Source organism: Phalacrocorax aristotelis, chromosome 14 (assembly GCF_949628215.1).
Source record: "Phalacrocorax aristotelis chromosome 14, bGulAri2.1, whole genome shotgun sequence".
NCBI lineage: Eukaryota > Metazoa > Chordata > Aves > Suliformes > Phalacrocoracidae > Phalacrocorax > Phalacrocorax aristotelis.
Window position 1 is genome coordinate 3,960,927 of NC_134289.1, and position 20,617 is coordinate 3,981,543.

The 20,617-nt window shown below is 46.9% G+C and overlaps 1 long non-coding RNA gene across 1 annotated transcript in view; it reads left to right on the forward strand.

The window, feature by feature from the left end:
• The first annotated feature begins 1,199 nt into the window (after positions 1-1,199).
• The window catches only part of LOC142064559 (uncharacterized), a 200,819-nt gene continuing 181,401 nt past the window's right edge, over positions 1,200-20,617 (forward strand). The window contains exon 1 of the long non-coding RNA XR_012663151.1: positions 1,200-1,509. This is a non-coding gene — a long non-coding RNA (uncharacterized LOC142064559). The remainder of the gene's footprint in view (positions 1,510-20,617) is intronic.

Here is a 20,617-nt window from a genome sequence, read left to right on the forward strand (position 1 = left end):
TCTAGCACAGCTGGAAGTGGATCCTGTTTACCTTGCCAATATGTGTGCTGCCAGTACAGAGCAACTGACAGACACCTCGGCTCATTAAGGGTGAGAATTTCTGTGGCTGGAGAACATCAGGAGAAAAACAGTTAATTATAGTGCGCCTACTGATTACCCAGCTCCTTTGTAATGACATTTTCTCTTCTAGGGTATAAATCAAGCCTTAACTGCCAACCTTACATGTGAGAGATCTCTTGCAGAGGGCTGTGCTTTGACTGAAAAGTGTCAACAGGGCGGTTGTGATTTTCCTCGGTCTATGGTGTGAAATTGTGGCCAGAGGGATCCTTTGGTTGACTCCTGAGCCCCTAAGTGCATGGAAGTCCCCCTCTGCACAGCCTTAATTTTTCTTTTTGAGACAGGACCCTTTAGATTTGCTTTTGATGATTGAGTTATGTGGGGCAAGGTGTTTGCTCAGAGCAGTTTGCAGCCCCGTGCAAGGGGCAGGCATGTTTACTGGCGACAGGTATTTGCCTAGTTTAGAGCTGTGCTGCTTTGGGCTAGGTCAATGGCAGCTAAACCCGCATGCACGCATTGCTTCTGCCTGTTCAGAGGGAGCTCTCATATCGCTCACCTACCGTTATTTTTATTTTGTCAATACTTTTTTAACAAAGCATACTTGACCCTGAAAGCTGCTTTGGTTGAGATCCATGTATTATCTCCCAATTCAAGATTTACTTTTTGAATTCCTCCCCTTTCTCGTTTTACATTCCCTGAAACATTGTCATGGTCTCTTTGAGTGAAGAGGGATGCTAGTTTCCTTCTCTGAGAGTGTTGGCTGCAGTGTGTGGCTGCTTGCAATCACACAAGAGTTGTGGAGAGCATGATCCTTGCTGCTTTCAGGAGAGGGAAGCTCCTTGCAGGAGCTTAGGACTCTGCAACCCAGCAGCAAGTAGCTTTTTTGGGGTGTTGGGCTCCTCTCTGCCCATGGTTTGATTTTTTTTTTAATTTTCTATTTTTTTTTTTTCCCCCACGGTCTGTGCTGCCTCCTCACTTAACAGTATTAAAAATGTGCTCAGTGCCATCTTCCTGCAGGTGTGCTTTTCAGGCGTCCCTCGGGAACCGATGACCCATGGGTTTAGCATTAGCACAGTTCAAGTCACGGTAAATTCATTCTGACCTTGCATCTTGGGCCCTCTCACGGGGCAAACGGGATTAACCCACAAAGAAAGCGGTGGCTTCTGCCACCTTGTTTGCTGCAGTGCAAGTTTGCATCGGACAGGCTTTTAGCAGAGCTGCTGGCTCAGCAGCTGGATGGTTGCTGATGGCACTGGGAGACAGAATCTTTATCTCAAGCAAGGTGCTGTTACAGGGCCGGGTGTTTGTTTTATATCGTACTTTGGAACAATAGGGTAGGTGTCCTTCCAGCACTGCATGGGAGGGGTTTGTCTGTCATGTCTGGGAGGGACCCGGTTGGGGTGACGAAATAGAAAACACACATCACGTGAAGATCTCCTGGGCTGAAACTAGGTAAAGGGAAAAGCTTCATTTGTGCTTACTCTGTTCTTGCATTTCTGAGGTCTGCTTCTGGGTGCAGCTGGAGACAGGGTGTGGAATAGACCCTGTGTCAGGATGTTCTTGCTCCTTAGAGAAGGCCTTCAGAAAATCCTGAGTGTGCTGTTAGTTTGCTTCACCTGCTAGGCTCTTCAGGTCTGGCACCACCTGCTGTTCCTTCTTCCCACCCTTCGGGAGGGAGAAGGACTGGCTCTGCTTCACCTCTTTATCCTGAAAGGGGGCAGGAGGTCTGTTGGCCACCCATGAGATGGGGGAACAGATTTTTGCCTGGTGGGTACTGAATTGTCTGTGTGTTTATAGCTTTGAGTTGCTCCTGTGATGAGACTGAAACTCATGTGTTGTGGGCAGGGGGAGCAACTGCTTAGTCAGCAGGGAAATAATTAACCAGCTGCACAGAATCAGACTGGTGGGGGTTGGCAGGGCCCTCTGGAGCTCACCCCATCCCACCCCCCGCTTGAGCAGGCACCCCCAGAGCAGGGGGCACAGGGCCGCGTCCAGGCGGGGGGTGAATGTCTCCAGGGAAGGGACCCCACAGCCTCTCTGGGCAGCCTGTGCCCCTGCTCTGGCACCCGCACAGGGAAGGGGTTTGTCCTCATGTTCAGGTGGAACCTCCCATGTTCCAGCTTGTGCCCGTGGCCCCTTGGCCTGGCGTTGGGCACCACTGAAAAGAGTCCAGCCCCATCCCCCTGACACCCACCCTTCAGATATTTATAGGCATTGATGAGATCCCCCCCCAGTCTTGTCTTCTCCAGGCTGAACAGACCCTGATCTCTCAGCCTTTCCTCACAAGGGAGATGCTCCAGTCCCCTGACCATCTTCATAGCTCCCTGCTGGAACAGTAGTTCCCTGTCTTTCTTGAACTGGGGAGCCCAGAACTGGATGCAGCACTGCAGATGCGGCCTCACTAGGGTGGAGTAGAGGGGGAGGACAGCCTCCCTTGCCCTGCTGGCCACACTCCTTTTAACGTACCTTTTAATGCTGTGCCTCAGCAGTTTAGCAGGAATACATTTTCAGAGTTTGCATCCATGTTAGTGACTTTTGAGTGAGCATCTTGGGACAAGGGTTGCAATCCCCTGGTGAGCCTCAGCCCCCGAAGTGTGTTTGAAGTCAGGGTGAGCCAAGCTCTTTCATCATTGACTACTCTGCTGGTATCTGAAGCATTGCTCGTGTGGCACAATAGATTTAATTAAGGAGTTTAGCACTGGAGGGGATTTATGGCAGTTGTGACAAGTTTAAGCTGACAAAAAGGCCCAATAAATAGAGATGAATTGTTAATTATTCCTGTGTGAGACTACTTCTTGTAGTGTTGATTTATCAAAGTCAATGAGGGTGGGAATTGGCCTCAGCACAAGGAAAAAAATAACTTGGAGGCTGGTACAAATGGGGGCCTCTCTGGTCAGCTCACATGGTGCTTTAGGTAAAGGGCCTTGATGTCAGGCAGTGTGCCGATACCACTGGAGAAGGCTAGATTGAAAAAAAATGGCAATAAAAGTGGCATAACCACTTCTATTGCATAGAAAACATGAATACCAAAGTGGGAGACAACTGTGTGCAAGACGGTGGAATATTATAGCATCTGGGAGTTAAGACATTTTGCATTGAAGGGATGTTTCCCAGAGGGGGAAGGTGATGCAAACCTGAGCACACATTGCCACGGATGCCTTCTCCAGTGGAAGAGACAACCCATTGCTAGCCGATGCACAGAGAAGCCTGTCATGGATTCAATTTGAAAACTCAGAACTGAGCCAGAATAATCCTGCTTTGACCCTGTGTTTGTCCTTGAAACCGAGTAGCATGATGAAAACAAGAGCCATATGCCCTGGCAGGTAACTCCTGTGTCACAAGTCTTGTCCTCAAGGTCTCCAGGAGTTTGCTCCATCGTCTGTGGTGGACGGCGGTGAGATCATGCAGTTTGCCGTGCCAAGGCCTCTCCGTTCCCCACACAGGATGCGTTTGCCCTGGGGGAAGGTAATACATCAAAACTGCCTCCTCTCCACCCCTTGCTTTGTCAGGCTGCTGATGGATTAATCATGTAACTCGGCCTCTTGGTGCAAGGGAAACTTCTTGTATTCAGCTCATTTCCTGACTTTCAGTCCAAATTTGAGTTTCTTTGCTAAACAGGTTGGATTTACTGGCAAATTTGCAGGGGTTGCAGAGGGCAGGTGTCTTGACAGATCTGGAAACCTTTCTCCCATCTTAGAGTTTTGTTCGTTGTTTATGTGGGGAGAGTTGGGCGCCGCATGTTAAGCGGCCGCTGTACAGCCATGTCTTGTCACTAGGGGTCAGGAAAATGCTGAGAAAAGGCATTGCTCCCTGAAACTGCAGCCCCTGGCAGGAGGGCACAGAGTTGGGGCTCTCAGAAACCCTTCTGATCCAAAAACCAGGAGTGATTGTTGATATTATTAGCTCTGCTAAAGAGTGGCTATCTTCAGCAAAGTGGGTCTTCAGCTGGACCTTCATGACCAAATTGTTTCTCATGAGAAGCACCTCCAGCTCCTTTGGTGTGCACCAAAGCATCGGTGCCACTCCTGGGATGTGCTTCCCTGTAGATAAGTGAGCATTGAGGATGCCTCTCCAGCCAGACTGCTAGAGGTCTTTGGTTACCATTGCTGTTTTCAAGTCCTGGAAGTCCTTGGGTTTTATTTCCAGGTTCCCAATTGCAGCTCCTGCAGTAGCTGCCCTGCGGTAGGGACAGGAGAGGGACCCTGGGTGTGGATGTAAAGGCCAGATCTGTCAGTGCAGACCTTTTATTGGGCAGGATTAGAAGGTGGGATTAGAGAAGGTAGACAGGCTTTTGGGCATACAAGCTCTTCTTCGATTGGAACTAGAAACCACAGGCTTCAAAGCCAACCGAGTTGAAAACAGTAGCTCAGAGGTTAGTGAGATATTTAGCGCGTGTGGCTGCTTTAGAAGGAAAGAGTGGCTGTAATGTACAGGAGATGATGATAGCTGAGTGGAGGAAAAAAATGTGCTAAGGCAGCGATTTTCTTGGAGACGGAGGCGGGTACCTTATGGGCTGTGGCACATGGGAAGGCTGGTAGAGGGCACAGTGGCCAACTCCAGGAGCTTTGCTTTACAGTAGAGCTGTCAATTTTATTTCCCAGATTTGCCTTTGGGAGATATTTCATAGTATTTTTTTTTTTCTCAGATGAGGGCTAAGAGAGCAGAGGGAATGTTTTTTCTTTTTTTGGTGATAAACGGTCCCCTGCTGGGCATGCCTGTCCCTCGCATATGGTCTGTGGGAGTCTGTTTGGGCACTCAGTGGGCGCTCAGCTTCATCTCCAGCCTTCCCAGAAGGGCAGTAGGTGAGCTGGGTGAAGTGTATCACATTGATGGAAGCAATGGGTTAATACCAAGCATCAACTGGTAAATTTTGGGCAAAACCAGGCATGGAGCGTGGTGTAGGGAGAGCTGCTGGAGATACATTGGCCAGTTTTGCATATATTTTTTTGTGCAGAATCTAATAGCAGAAACTTGTGTGTGAAATTCATGTCAGGTGTAGAGCTCTTTTTTTTTTTATCCTTGTAAGCATTAAGCATACTGTTTTGAGGCTACTTATTTATATTACTACCTCTATTTCTGCCCAGCTTAATGACTTTGTACTGCTTCTTGCAAACGGAATTAATCTGCTTTCCTTGTTCTTGCTATTAGTGCGAATGACCACCGGACCATGCTGTCTGCACTGTTTGTTCAAAGCAGGATAAAAATTAACGGGAAAACTGTGCACACAGCAATCCTAAAAAACCAAAATGCCACTCTGCCTCACCCGATGGGGCTGGCAAATTAAATAACGTAGCTACTCGCTTCAAAGTCTGAGGATAAAGAGTTCTTGTGGCAGGCATGGCAAGGAGGGGGAGAGATGAAATACTACAAACTGTCATTGATTCACAGCCTGAGCTGGAAGTCTGCTGATGTGCTACAGCAAAATGGAGCCGTGTTTAATTCCACCTACCTCTACCCCGTCCCGTGACAGCAGGATCTTGGAGGGGTTTTGGGCTCAAAAGGAGGGATCTGTTACTTTTAGTGGTTTGCCTCAGCTCTTACACCTCTGCTTGCATTCCTCTAAGGTGCTGTTGGAGGTTGTCTGAGTAATACCCTGCACTGGGCTTGGAAGTTGCTATTTGGTGTAGGCTGGGTTTATGACCTAGCAAAGGTGAAATGTTGAAGCTGGTGCGGAGGAAGGAGAAAGGAACGTGGTTGTTTTTGACCTGAAGCGGAAAGTCACTGGTGCTGTGAACTCCTGGGGGACATTGCTTGGTGGCACTAGCTTCCCTGTGTTATCTCAGACCTAACGTCCTGTGGCAAGATAGCTTTCACCAGGTCCTGCTGCTGTCGTCTTGAGGCACCAAGGAGAGCTAAGATGTTGGTGACAGTATTGTAGTGCTGGAAAAGAGACCTGATTTCTTCCGGAAGGAGGATATCTTGTAGGACTGCTCTGAACCGTGAGCCCTCCAGAGGGTCCTTGTGAGAGCTTGGTCCTCACTCTGGTCACATAAAAGGAAGGTGAGGAGCAGTACTGCGCCCCACAATGGGGAGACAATGTTCACGGGATGGGAGGGTTTGCAATGCAAGGGTATATTGGGGAATCTGCTTCTGATATCATAAGGCTCAGGAGAGCTCATCTGCTGGTGCTTTCCCCTCTCAGCCAATGTGGTGGCTACAGCTTTGGATAAACTGCCTGTAAATCAAATGAAAAAGAAACAGTTGATTGAAGTGCAGTTGGGAAAGGAACAGACCTGGTGGCCAAGGGCAGAAGAAAAGGGGGGAGAAAACAGGATTCTTCTCCCCAAACTCCTATTCCTGGATCAAGCAAGTTCTGTTAATAAAAAGGACCAACAGTTCCAGTGCAACCGGGAGATGTGATATTGTCTACCGTGGCAGCAAGGATTTAAGTTGGCAGGATCAAAAAGCAGCCTCTGTGCAGCAGCAGCAACATCACTCAGCAAAGAGAGGGTTTCTCTCCAGGAGCTGTCTATTGATCAGCAGTTTACAATGAGTGCCCAGCATGTAAATAAATACAGATACTGTGGTGGTGCTGCAGACTTGAGCCTGCCCTTGAGGTCTGCATGGCCACGAGTTCTGTGATAACACAGCTGTCTCTTCTGATGCACAATTGAGCAGGTGAAGCTGGTTCACTCATGCCTGGTGAATGCAGCTGATCTGCCTTCTTAAGCAGGTAACTAGTGGTTTATAGGTCTGACAGGTGTCTTAAATCAGCGGGGATAGGCCATGAAGTATTTGGATGTACCTCACCCCAATAGATACTTGGGTATCCAGTCTTGCTTTTGCTATCAAATTCAGCATAAAGAGGGAGGGAGGACTGATTTTTTTTTTTTTTTGTTAAAAAGCACCTGCATTTTTGGGTACCCTCCTGGTGCCACTGCAGCTCTCCAGTGCACAGGTATGGCTTTTGGTGGCAGGAGCTGAGCGCCCATCTGGTGAGAAATCAGTTGCGTCTTACCTACCCCATCTACACAATAGAATTTGGCATCTGAATTGTTCCTTCTGGAGCCTGGCTGTGGGCTGCAGCTTAATGCTCCCGTTTGCCTTGGTGGAGCATAGCTTTCATTAAGTAATGCTGTAAAATACTTGTGTTATGGGCTATGAACCAGACCAGTCAGACCGTAGCTGCTGTGGTTCTGGGTCACGCTTTGCAGGCAGTTCACTGACAAAAGGGACGAGTAGGGTAGAAGGTTTTTTTTTTTACTGTCGTTGTGGTACCACCTTCTAATGAAATTTGAGAGGCGACCTGAGATCTGCTCCACGTTTTTAGGAGGAAGAAATAATATACTGTTTTTTATTTCACTTCTTTCATTTACACCACTAGAAGGTTTAGCTCTGCTTTAGAGGATGGAATTGCTTTTTCTTTTTTTTCCTTACAGAATCCCAGAAAGGGTATTTTAGAGCTTTAGAAACTTTAACAAACTGGAGGCCAGGCTGGGATCTTCCCCCTCTTTGCCCTGTGCCTGTATCTTCATTGGCAGTAAGCATGGTGCAAAAAGCACCTGTCTTATTTTCCAGATCACTATAGCCAGTGATCAAGTCTGCCATGTCAACAAAAAGCATTAAGATCTCTGCTTTCTGCTGATGCAGAATGATAATTTGTGGCTCAGGCATTTACTGAGATGTTAGACGCCGAAATTATGACCACTCTGTTAGATTGGCTGGATAATTTTTACTCCTAAGCCTTCCACCAGGATGATTTTCAGTGCTTGGAAATTAGTCTTACTCTGCAGAGCTGTCAGTGTCTCCCAGCTGTGTCAGGATGTGCTCTAACAAATGTGTGTGTATATGATATAGCTATTTCATCATCATTCCCCTGCACTCCTCCAGACACCTGGGAAGCTTATCTTAAGTGCAGCTCTCCTCTCCCAGGAGTCACTTTTGTTAATTCTTTTTTTAGTTTGTTTTCCAGTAGTGTAGAAAAGCCTCAGAACAAGCTTCTTGTTGTGTGTGTGGTAGTTTGGGCTTGGGTTTTCTTGTTTGGTTTTTTTTCTCAGGCCTTGTACACACACAGGGAGAGATTTTGTGCTCTGGGTAGGTTATGCTTGAAAAATGGATGGGGGAGTTTTTACTTCTACGGGTAAGAAACTGAGGCAAGGAGAAATCAAGACCTCAGAGGTGTTAAGGACCCAATTCTCAGCGGAAGTTTGTATCCTCAGAAGGCAGAAAATTGTTGTATTGGGAGGCTGTGCTGAGGTTTCTTGGGCAGGTCTGAAAGGGTTGCAGGTCCCCTTGCAGAAAGGGAAAAAGCATGCTTAAAACAGCAGGTCCTTTGAGAAACAGGACACCCATCTGCAGGCCTTCCCCATCGTCAATCTGCAGCTGTGCTCTTGGGTCGATGGAGAGGGGCCACCTCCATCCCCAGGGCACTGTTCCTTCCCGAGGGCACCTGGCCCTGTAGCAACTTATCCTGGACACATACCTTCCTAGCAGGAGGTGGGAGATGCAAACAAGCCCTCTGGAAGAATTTCTGCCTCTGTTGCTTGCAGTGAAGGTGAGCTGCGAGCCTACAGTTGCCTCATCTTTCTTTTGGATATGATCCCTGACCCATCGTGGCTCTATTATTAGCAGCTGCTGTGCTGGTAGAGTCACTCACCTCCTAGCTCTGCTAATTAATCAATGCACCCCGTGATGGCTCTTGACCATTAAATAATTTTCATCAGTATCCAGACCCCAACAGCATGGATGAGCCCATCTATCTTCATTAGCTCTTAGATTTTCATGTCGAGAACAGGAGCCAAAAGTGACAGTAAAAGGGCAGTTCCCTGTCTAGTCCCTTCCTCATCCCAGTGAAAACTGACCTTGCTGATATTTTTCTTTCTTTACTCTCCCCATCCCTTGTATGTTGGTTAAAGGAGAAGATGGGCAGTAACTTCAGCTCTTCGCCTTATCCCAAGTGATTATCCTTAGGAAAAAAGTGGACAGGATCCTCTTTAAAGGTAGATAAATAATGTATGATTATCCTCATTTTGTAAGTAATCTGAGACTGTCTCTCAGGTCACGAAGGAAAGAAAGTGAAGATCAATACTTATCGATGTCTGAATTACCCTCCTCCATACTGAAAATTAACTTTGCCAATGGTGTAGCTGCATCTGCACACAGATAACCCTAAATTGGCCAAAATTCCGTGCACAACCTCAAAACCAGGAAGGAGGAGTTACACTTCTTGGAAGTGTTTCCTGACCTCGCTGAACATCCGGTGTTTTCTTGGAAGCGATGAGAAGCTGCGGCGGCGTGCTCAACCTTGCTCTCCAGAATGAGAGGGCATCGCTGTCCTCCCTCGCCTGCGAGGTTATTTCCTGAACACTGGTGTGACGTGACAAATATTCAGTCATGTTGGGAAGTCATGTCATGTCCTTCCTGCCAGTTGAATCTGGCCTGAAGAAATTCCTCCTTTTGTCAGATTAACATGATTTAGATTAAAGAACTGAAAGGACTCAAAGAGGCCTCCTGAGATGCTGAAGTTTGTCCCCTGCTCTTGGATTATATGATGTGGGCCTCCAATCCATGAATGCCATGGGGGTGGTGGGTTTGGCCCCTATTGTCTAGTGCTTTTTCCTAAAGCATGTCCTTTGCTGGTGGTTGGGGAGAAAGAAGAGGATAGAGGCCAAACATTGAAGAATTGAGCTGGCTGAGCAGCTTTGCTACTCCCATCACGTGTTGTACATAATGCAGAGGTGTACTCTGTGCTGCCCAAAGACCCATTTGGCCATCCCATATGGCGGTGGTCTGTGGGGCAGGGAGCACCTACCTGTCTCTTTTCAATAAGAACCACAGAAATGCAAAGCAGGCTTTGCGTGAGGCTTGTCAAGCCAAGAGGAGAGGGCTTGTACTTAGCTGTGGTGCTTATGGGGTGAGCTGTGAGGGGATTTTCTGGGCTCAAGGTGTTTCATCAGGCTAAAAGTGAGAGCTCCCAGAGACTTCTGGAAGTCTCATGAGGCAGAGCACCAAAAAGGTACATTTTGAGCACAAGGAAATTTTTGCGTGCTCCTTTGACCTTCTCTAGCATCGATACTGTGGCCCAGGGAGGGATCATGCAGTAGATAATTGCACTGCATCCCGCAGACCTCTCCAGGCCTTGTTCCCTCCTGCACTGTGGGTACCAGAGATGAACAGCAGTCGTTATTCTTACAGCGTGCTCCTCCCAGGCCACTATGCATAGGCACTGCTTGAGTGTTTGTGTGTCCTCTCTGTTTTTTCCAATAGTATTTCTGGGATGATCTTTTCTCCTCTTCCTGTAGAACTTACTCGGAGCCACCTCTGTTGATACGTGCGTGTATCTGTCAAGATTCCTTCTATCAGTTGTTTGCTCGAAGCCACCGCTGTGTTATTTATACAGTGATTAGTTAAAGCTTCAGATATTTAATGCAACCTTTAAATCACATATCCATCAAACAGCTATTGGTTACATAAAATTTCATTGAGCGGTATCTATCATTACTGTTTTTCTCAATGTGTGCATGTGTTTAACTTTCTGCAGACCTCTCTTGCTGATATTTTCTGCTGAGTAAATGGTAAATTGAGGGACTTCAAAAAGCATTTTGTTGCACTGCAGTGAGTGAATTACTTGTAAAGAGAACATGGAATATAAAAATTCATCTTGCAAAAAAGTTGCTCTGTTGTATAAATCCCATCTCTCTATGTTAAAACAGAATCAAACCTTAAAATGAAATGTATTTTATTCAGAAGAGTAAGGACTCTTCTAACCAGCAAGCCTTGAATAATCAGCCAGGGTGGGTTTGCCTCTGGTTTTTTGCCTCTTCTGCCTCAGCTTATAGTATGCTTCTGCGACAACAGCTGCTTTGTACTAGGGGTTCAAAACTGTACACGTAAATGGTTGAATTTGAAGATACAGTCAAAATTTAATATTTTCATGTTGGCTCAGAATGCCAAGTTCTTGGGCTTACCAAAGGAAACGAAACTTGGAAGCTGTGGAGGTAGAAAATTTACATTTGAACTCCAATGAGACAAACTTCATTTTTTGAACACATAGTAATTAAAAGAAGTGAAGCAAGATTACGCCTCCATCTGCAAGTGGAGTAGCACCAAGAGCTGGGCTAAGCCCAAGCCAGCATAGACCCTGAAATGAAGCATCTGGGTACCTAATCTCACCTTGTGGTTAAGAGAGGCAGCTTGAATGAATCTCAAGGGATGATTCAGATCCTGGGGGCATCAGACTGCTTCATGAGGGTCTGTCCATGACCCCAGCTGGACCTGACAGTGGCTGGGACCAGGAGCAAGGAGCCTGGGATTGGGCAGATTGAGTGCCAGCCTGTAGATTCAAGTGCTTCTGTGTATGTGCAATGCAAATCATCCATCTGAGGTGTGTGGGTCAGCTTGGAGAGCCATGCTCAATTTGTGTGTCCTCAGCTTGGAATTTGGGGGACACTATTTTGCTGTGCATTTGAAAACATTGCCGTTTGGTTGGTCTGGAGTAAAATGTTGCAATATATCCTTGTAACGTGGTTGTGACTGTCTTAGCCAGCTTGGAGTGCACAAGTTGCTCCCTTTCGGTAGGGTTGGTGAAGAAAGGAGGAGGTCAGGGACACTGAGGGGGGAAAAGGTGTGAGCTTCTCCCAGCTCTGTGTGCTTTAGTGGAGACCTGCCAGCCTTCCCTGCCATTGCAGAGCTGCCCCGATAGCCCCACGGCTGCCTCGTAAATGGGACGTCCGTGTGCATCCCTGCTGCTTCACTCGCAGCCTGCAGTGAGCAGTGCAAACTCTGAAACAAGGGCAGTTCTGGGGAATGAGGCTAGTGTTTCTACCACCCTCTGGGAAAACAGCCGGCAAATTTGAAGCCCCATCTGCTTGCAGGGTTTGATGAAAGGAGAGAGAAAGTTGCTTGTGAGTTTAGTGCCAAAACAAGGGATGTGTAGTGCTGAGGGGGGCTTACCCTGGGGTGCAAACACAGCCTTGCCTCGGCACAGCCCTTTTCCAGCCCAAATATGGGGCCAGCAACTCCTTTCTCCTGCTTTAACCTGCTTGTAAGGAGCAGAGGCGAGGGACAGGAGGGAACAAAAGGAGAAGTCAGGGTTGGGGAATGGCAGGAGGGGGCTCGCAGTGGGCAGCGTGGATGGCTGGGTTGTGGGTTGGGCGCCTGCCTGGCTAATAATGTTTTCTCCAACTTCTGACTGCTTACTGCGGTTCATTAATTGAGTTGGCAGAGCAAGTGGTGTTCAAAAAACGTGTGGACGTGGCACTTCAGGGCATGGTTTAGGAGACATGGCAGTGTTGGGTTGGCGGTTGGACTTGATGATCCTAGAGGCCTTTTCCAACCTTAATGATTCTGTGAAAGAGGAAAAACAGTAGTGACCGAGTGAGGTGAAACTATATATTTTAAACTGCCCTCCTGGATCCCGGCAAGGTTTCCTTCGCCCTCTTTGGAGCTGGTTGCTGTGTCGGTAACCTGCTGTTCTGCATTCCCCTTGCCTGAGGTTTGTGGATGCTGAGGTTTCACCTTTGGCTAAGAATTGGGATTTCACTCATCCTGGAGGCAAATTTGCCACTCATTTCTGTGGCAAATAAACTCCAGGCAGAATTAGCTGCTACCCTTGCTACAGCAAAGGCCTCATCTTAATCTGTGCTGTAATTAAGTCATTAATTAAAGAACTCTCTGAAAATTTCCTTTCCCTCTTTTGAAGTAAGGATGGGGTCAGACTTCCATTTGGCCAAACTGTACTTGGTGGGGCTGGGTAATAAAGACACAGTAAATGCAGGTGATGGTAAGTCCTACCTGTGTGTCTTCTCACACAGCTGTGAGTACTTTACTCCAAGCCTTGTTATAAATAGGGGCTTGACCTCTTTTTTTTTTTTTTTTAACTGTAGCTAAAAGCAGCGTAGCCCCTTCCCAGCATTAGGTGGTGTGGCACAAGGAAAGGGAAAAAACCTCCATGGATTTCAATGGACCCTTTCCAGGTGTGAGGGAGCTCCTGCTGTATTTGACGTTCAGAGCCGAAGCCTATCTTTCAATACATTGTATTTAACTTTGTCTAATTCTGTTCTCTTTCTGCAGCGATAAAACCACTATTGGTCTTTCATCTCTCCCCTTTTCTTCCCAAGTACGTTCTGTGAAAACAGTTTTTGGGGGGCAGTAAATCACAAAATGGAAGCATGCATTCATAAAATGCTTTATGCCTCCCTCCATCAATATTTCAATGTGCAACACAGACACCAACATTTCATTTTAATTACGCTGCAAATTTCCCTGTCGAGGAAGAAAGCTGAACTCTGCAAGCCAGCCCAACCCCGTCCCTTCCTTGCCATGGGAGTGCTGCAACATCCAATTAGCCACGTCTTTTGTTCATCTGAGGCACGGGGCTGTATGCGTGCCCAGTGCGTGTATCTCCTGTAGGAGGAAGACTTCCAGCTGGGCTGAATCTAGCCCAGGTCGTCCTTTGCTTGCGGCAGGGTGGAAAGAGGTCTTGAAGCCATTCATGGAGGTATCTGTGGGAGCTGGCGCGTTGCCTGGAGCAGTAGGCAGGAAGGGCGATCCAGCACAAGCAGAAGGTTTTGGAAGATAGGCTCTGACAGTGATTAGAGGCAAGGGAAGGCTTCCCTGCTTTAGAGTGCCACATTTTTTTTAAAGCTGTGCTTTCTGAGGTTGTGTTAATTGTTAGGACTGTTTCCGTTTGCAGGAGAGAAAGAAGTAACCAAGGCATGCAGGTTACTGAATGACACAGCAAGTCAGCCTGTACCCTCTGGTAGCCCTTCCTAGGAGATGTAAGAGGTGGCCACTTGTGACTGAGCAGCAATGCAGGAGTCTATGCTGTACACCCAATTAACACGCTAACCTGCAAAACTCCTTGCCAGAAGATCCTGCTGAGTGTCCGTCCCCCCGTCCCCCCCCCCCCAAAAAAAAACCGTAGCAGATTTTCTCAGAGTATAATAGTCACAGGTACGCGAGCAAGAATAAAAATATACATGACAAAATGCTTAAGGAAAAGAGAGGGTCCCCTAATGCAAAGGAAATACGTCCCTCGTGGTGGTGCTGTTCCATCATTGTCAATTATAAGGAGTGTTAAATGTTCCTCTGTAGCAGCTGGTGTGGTGTATTATTTTAGAAAGGGCATTAAATTGGACGGGTTATCAGTGTAATTCAATATGACAATTTCTGTGGTCATATCCTGAAGACAGTGGAAAAGGTGGAGAGAGGGAGCAGCACCCGTGACACACAGAAATGCTAACTGGAAGGGAAAGAGGCATTCATTTCTTGTTAGCGCATACAAATGTAAATGTATTGATTTATGTAACTTCCCAAAGCTTAGCTGCCTGATGCCTGGAGAAGCGTTCTTAAAACACATATCTAAATTAAGTTGCCACGTGCGAGATGAATTGCTTCGCATAGAAACTTTCTTTGCAAAGTCAACATTTTCCCCACAGCCTTTTTAAAGTACTTAAGAAAACCCCAAAACAAACTGTATGAAGAAACAAATGTCTGTTTGTTGTTGGTGTCAATGTCCAAGAGGTGGTTTTGAGGCCGACTGTGTCAGAGCAAGCCAGCGTCATGGTGTCATGACAGCCCAGTTCTGGATGGACAAGTGTTGGCATCTTTGGATAGGTATGTACTAAAATTAATTCAAGTCCAAACAGCACCAAAGAAATGATTTAACAAACGAATAGCCTTATTTTGACCTACCCGAGCACGATTTGGGATTCTATAATGGAGGGCTACATGTTTCGAACCGAGGTGGGAATGTGGGATGTGTTAAGCTTCACCCAACATCTTAATGCAGCACTTCCTCTGCGAGGGAAGGTGTGAAATGTAAAGTTAAAGCTGTGATCTCTGTTTTTTCCTCTCCCTGGGACTGGTGTCTCCCTTTTACTCAGAGCTACACCAGACTCATGTAGAGGAGCTCTCAGGTAGTGTTTATGCCTGTGGCAGTGGGTATTTTCCTACTCTGGTTGTATGCTTAATAACGTGTGTATAATGCCCAAACGATGTTAGGATAAGAGGAGTTACTGTTTTGGAGAACCTTTCCTAGGACCTCCTTAAAGTTCCTCTGAAAAGAGCTTTCTGGGAGCCCCACTTACGCAAAAATCAATCTGAAATCTAAAGACAGAAGAAGGGGAGGTACATCCAAGGGCAGAGGGCCCGGAAATAAAGTTAATTTGCAGAAAGACCGTAATAGGTCAGCAGGCAAGCCTTCGTCTGCAGGCCTGGAGAGGGTCACGCGAGCAGGGAGCTGTTAGGAGGGTGTGCGATGGCATGAGAACTAGTCACACCACCAAAAAGCATGTCTGAAGAGATGAGACCGGCAGTCTTGGTCAGGGTGTGCTAGGTGTGCTGCCCCGTGGTCTTAAGATGACATAGACCATCCTAACAGCCAGAAGTCTTGAACAAGTCTGTTTAAGAAGAGGTGGAATTGATATGCCTTCGCAGGAGAGGAGTGCTGGCGGGTTAGGACCGATCTGCAGGAGAAAAGAGGTGTCTAGATGGGAAGAATTGTTTGCTAAGTTAATTTGCCTCCCTGCAGGGTGCAGCAGTTGCTGTAAGTCAATCCTGAACCTGCGGCTGATGTATATGGCCAGTAGATGTAGTCAGCGAAGTTTTTTGGGGTGAGACCTTTTTTTCTGGACCATGAATAATAGGACTGTTAGAGCAGGCAACAGGAAAAAAGAAAAATGACAGTCTTTTCTGAGCATTCCCTTCCCGAAATACATGTTGACGTGTCCCCATGCAGCACAGAATAAGCAGGAGGGATCTATTTACGTGGTTATGGGTTTGCTGTCCTTGGATCCTGTTTGAATACACTCCATCCCAGAGTTGTTTTGCATTTCACCAGGGAGTCTTTTGTCTAAAGGGCATCGCTGCTACAGCAGAGTGGAGCGTGTCCCTGTCCCCGCTTTCTCCAGTGGATATCACATTTCATTACCCTGATGAGCCCGAGCAAATTCTCCCGGTTGTGTTAATTTGCCCACAAGCCAGCTTGTGTCACGTCCGCAAGAAGCCTGTGACATTTTCTAGCCTCCCCCATCCCTCCTGGTTTTGAAACCTCGAATAATAATCACAGCCTTGTCCCTTTTTCTACTTACAGCTTCTGAAACAGAGGGGAGAGGGGGTGGAGGGGCTGAGACACCCCTTCCCGTCCGCACGGATGCGGTCAGCCCCAAGCCAGGCGAGCATGGGAGGCATGGCATTCGCCTCTGGGGGCTGCGTGTGTGCTCCGTCTGCTGTGATGCTGCGAGGGCTCGTGGCGGGGGAAGCAGAGGGGGTGCCTTTGCATGACCTCGGTCTTCGTGGTTTAGAGCTCATCAGTGAAATGGAAAGCGGGTGGTGGTGAGTGGCATGGCTCTTCTGGCATCGTCCTATCCTTTGGGCTGCTGAGGGTTGAGAAGTAGAGTCCTCTTCTGCATTTGATGCCTTCGCCGGTGCTTTTATTTCCCCTGAAGCATGGGTGCATTGCTAGGGAGAGGACCATGTAGATTGGACAACAAATGCTTTAAACCCAGGATCTGAATGCTGTGTTTCAGAGTGCCCTGCAGGCAAGGCGTAGAGGAAGGATTTAAAATTAGATGCATGGGGGCAGGTGAGAAGTAAAGTATTTGTGTTCCCAGTGTGGTGCTGCTCCTTCCCCGTGGCTTCAGTTTAATCCATACTTTTGACTACATCGGTAGTACTGGAGAGTTGGGCCTGTTTTCCAAAATGTTTGGTGTCTGAAGGTAAAGCGAGGTGCGTTTCTGCATGTATCGCGAGCAATATTCTTGCTTTTTTTTTTTTTACTTTAAATAATGAAACTTCTGCTTTAACTAATGATACCTTTAAATGATGATAATTTCGCTGCTCTAGCAGCCCTGAAGTTGAGCCATTGAAAAATCAGTGGTGCTTGTATCAGCCTAACCTTAAGGACAGGTGTTAATTTCTCAAGAAGTCAAACAAGCTCTAACAGGACAGAGAAAATTAGCTACTGATTATTGGTACTTTTAAGAGAGATGAAGATGCATGCTTTCAAAACGCTTCTCTTGTGATTACGTCCCTCATCAAACCATCCCAGGAAGGCAATTCAACACACTGCGAGGCTTAGCCATGCCTCGTGCTCTCAACTGGTTGTTAGACCTTTGGGATAACTATCATACTCCGTATTCAGGTTTCCAAGAGGAAAGGTTAATGCACAGTGGCTCAGAAAGACCACTCTGAATGTGCTGAGATGCTTTGTACTGAGCGCACGAGAGCCTTGGTCACGTGTGGACGAGAGTTACTTGCACACGGAGAACTGGCGACTGATTGAAAAAGAGTTTCAGGCTAAGGGTATGAAGGGGCCTTTGAATGGATTTGGCTGTAACACAAAGCTGTTCCTGGAGAGCTCTTTGGCAGAAGGAAAGAGGCTCTAACTAAGGATTGGTTGTGTGTTGTATCAAAGATGAGAGGTCGGGGATTGGAGTAAGTGGATCTTAGAGTAAATGGATCAAAGAGATCAGGGTACAGAAACTAAAGCGAAAGAAAATGACAGGTAAGAGTAACCACTAATGAAACGTGAAGCCCTGAGCATGTAAAATATGGTGAAGGAGCTCCAGGAGCTTCACTTGGCCCTGACCAACCAGGATAGTTGAGACCTGACCTGTGATGTGCTCCTGCGTGGGACAGAGTGATGGTCTGGGGGTGGCCAAGGACTGCAAGGATTTTGGGAAGGATTTGGTTGCAGATAGCATGGATTTAGCATGCATGTTCTTCCTCAGACCACCTTTTTTTTCCATGAAAAGGAAAGGCTAGCACTTCTAGGCAAGTTGGTGACAGCTTGGAGGCTCGCTGTGCACCAAGGCTGTTGTTACTACCCCTTGTTTCGCACCTGGGGACAGATAAACAGCACCATGTATCCTGAGGGTGTTGCTTTGCTTTACATTAAACGTTTTACTTAAAACCAAAGTGGTGGGAAGGTTTCAAGTGGTGTTAGGGGGGAAAGGAGGAACAGGGGAGGATGTTTAGGGTGTCCTGACTGAGTGGATCACCTTTTGAGGTGTCTGCTTCGCCCTCCAGAAGCCCGCAATCCTAACCTCACCCCTTCACTGGGTGCTTAACATCTGGGGACGTTGACATACCTTCATGGGACAAAGCAATGCGTGCCCTGAGCTGGGCAGAAGCAGATGATCCAAACCATCTCCAAACACGCCTTGCCTGGCCAGAAGCTGCTGTGGTGAGCGATTTCTAGTCCAAAGAGGTTTTTTATTTCTCCCAGCATCCCTCCGAGACATTTTTCTTTGCCCTGAAAGTATTCCTTCCTGCATCTTGAGTCATGCTTGAAGAAGCGCTTGTTAATAAGTACGGCTCAGCTTTGCTTAAAACAAATGAAGTTGATTTAATAGGGCTATAGAACGGCCAGGGATCTCTGTTATTTAAGAGTATTGGCACTTTGAAGGCCGAGCGCTAAAAGCACTTCATTTTTATTTCAACTGTTAATTGAAAATCAGCTGGTTCGTCTCGTTCTTTCTGCTACTGCTCCTTCTCCTCTGCTCCCTGCTCTTGTCTCCCCATCCCCCTGCGATAGGAGAACAGCTGTTAATGCAACGCCCCTGCACAACGTGCTAGTAAAAATGTGGCACAGGGCCAGGCTTTCACTTGTGGTTTATTGGTTTAATTAACCAGGGTCTTGCAAATACGTCTTTGTGAGGCACAAATGAGAGAATCTAATGTTTCTTGGGCTGGATCCTTTCATCATTTTTAGGCACCTGGTGAAGGCACCAAGGTAAAAACTTGGCTTCTCTGATTAACCTTGACTGAATTCAATAATACCTTGGAGTCGCATTATTGCTGACCTTGTGTTTTGCTACCTTCTCATCTTTCTAATTTGTCTTTTCTTCCTGCCTTTGCAATAACAGTCAGAAGTGTTAAAAAATCTTCTGCTGTCTCGTGGGAGAGCTCCTCTACTTGCAGTGATTTTTTTTTTTTTAAACTTTTCAGTATATACCTCGTTGTTCGTATTTTTCTTGCATTTACACACACACAACATTTGCATGAGAACAGCTACTTAGAAGTTGCTTGAAGGTGACCTGGTAGGTTTCTTTTTAATGAATTTGTGTGATGATGTGCTGAATACTGCCAGCCATCAAGATGATTTGGCATTTCTTCATGCAAAAGGAAATATTTCTTATGTGCCATTTTAGGAGATGATCTTGACAATGTTAATGAGAAAAGCAGTGTTGAAGCTGGGTTGTCCACAAAGAAAAGTCCAGGTGCTGCCTGGGTATATTCTGAGTGATGTGCTAGTCTTCCCTGCCCAGGTTTCTGCTGATGTGATGTCCTCTCACAGTTTTGGTCTATGCTGCTGAAGGTGCATACGTTATTTTGGGTGAGGCACGAAACGGAGTATCTGAGCACTCGTAGTGATCTGTAAAGCCTCTGGCATCTGTTTTGCATGAACTCTAGGGTTTTGTTGTGTGGGTGCAGCAGAAATTTTGTGGATCAAAGGACAATAAGGCGAGATCTTAAAATTCTTTAAGGATTTTGAACACTCTAGCCCTGTTGCAATTCCAGTTTGGGGGTGAATGCCATTTACCCTTCCCTCTTGAAGTCTCTTTCTCTTATTGGCTTCATTTTCCTTTACTGATACCTAACATCATATGCAGTTCCTGTGATCCACCCTAGAAGGGGGTAGCAGTGATTCTTTCTTAGGACTTTCGAATGATCTTAAGGGGAATGGTTTACCTTAGAGAGAACGGTGATTATCATCCTAATTGACAGTATTTGCTGGGATCTCTCCAAATCAAGCCTATGACAGGTCACATTCCCATGTGGTGCCCAAAGCATGCTGTTAATTTCTGGAAGCATCTGGTCATATGGGTAAATAGTTTATTATGACTTGCCTTCCTGCAGTGATTTTTTTCCATTGGAGTTCAAGATTTCTATGCAAGAAATGTTTCCTTTACTGGGAACTTTGATCCAGAATTGTGGAGCTCGATTCGGGACTTCAGCAAGCAAAATGCTTGCAAAATACTCAAAATTGGTACGGCCCTTGGTGGAGTGGTTTCTGGTCTCTGTGTGTGTGAACGGCTCCAAGACCCGTGTCCCGGTAAGCAGAAGTGCATGAGGCTCTTGCTCTGAGCGGGCCGCAGTGTGAAGGTGCTTGTGAGCTACCAGAGATATCGAATAGGCGGCAGGGTGGCTCCAGAGTTTTTCCTAAGGTAGCCCCACCTCTGTGGTGGTTCCCTTTCTCTTCCTTGGCATTCTCGTGGAAACCCAGTGTTGCGATTCTGTGAGTCACAGGTAATTGAAATATCATCATCATCATCATCTTCGTGGGTGATAAAAGGTAGATAGACTGCAGCTAGCTAAACTACCTCACACTCTGTCTCCTCTCACCTCCTGTAACTGCTCTGACACCAGAGCTGCAGTTGGTTCACCCACCTGCTGATGGTGACGGAGCCAAATATAGGGAAGTGACTGTAGTTGCCTTTAGCAGACCTTGTAGGTGTCTAAGGCACATAGCTGGTATTTCTCCTTCGGTTCTGGTGTTTCAACTGCCCGATGCAGCTGGACGATTCATCAGTATGACCATCTGTGTGATGCAGGTTTGGCCATAAAGTCCTTGCTTTCGGCAGGTGGGGCTGGCAGGACCGAGTTGTTGGCTCCA